This window comes from Bombus impatiens, unplaced genomic scaffold (genome assembly GCF_000188095.3).
Source record: "Bombus impatiens unplaced genomic scaffold, BIMP_2.2 scf_0015, whole genome shotgun sequence".
Classification (NCBI taxonomy): domain Eukaryota; kingdom Metazoa; phylum Arthropoda; class Insecta; order Hymenoptera; family Apidae; genus Bombus; species Bombus impatiens.
This window is the reverse complement of record NT_176434.1, coordinates 579-1,233: the sequence shown is the minus strand read 5'-3', so window position 1 is coordinate 1,233 and position 655 is coordinate 579. Positions and strand designations below refer to the sequence as shown.

At 51.9% G+C, this 655-nt stretch overlaps 1 pseudogene; it reads left to right on the top strand.

The window, feature by feature from the left end:
* The first annotated feature begins 361 nt into the window (after window positions 1–361).
* LOC112214149 lies at window positions 362–479 on the top strand (annotated as a pseudogene).
* Window positions 480–655: the final 176 nt, after the last annotated feature.

Genomic DNA, 655 nt, shown 5'->3' with positions numbered 1-655 from the left:
TATTTGGACATTTCATTCGACAGAACGCAAATTCGTCCGAATACACACATCCACACTCTTTCGTCACGTATACATGTATTAATCCGATTAGAAGCGAGAGCAAAATGGATACACAGAAAACAGCCTTGGACTCTACTTTCACCTCTACTTTCAAATTATTCCACCAACTCATAGTCATAGATTCATGATATTCTGCTTAGTGTGGACATCATTTTTCAACTACCGAAATGTATTTGTTACGTCGCGTGATATAAACCATGCGACGTCCCTCGTTATTTGACCGCTAAGGGTCCGCTGACCGTTAGTCAGACCGTCAATAAATCTAAGGACCCACCCAAAATACTGTAGTATCATGGATTGGGCCAACGCCCATGTCGCGCTGAGTGCACTCGTTCCGTCAAATCACGAAAGTTAAGCAGCGCCGGGCACGGATAGTACTTGGATGAGTGATCGCCTGGAAACTCCGTGTGGCGTTGGCGAAGCATGCTGGGTCCGCCGCGCTCCCTGATAGGGTTCGGGCTTGGACGCTGGCGGCTCAGCGCCTCGGGGCCGCCAAGCAGTCCGGTAGGGAACCGGGCTCCCTGGCACAGCGGCTCCGGCGACGAGGCGCGGTGTGACATGGCCGCACACCGCTCCATCAGCGGTGGTATTGAGC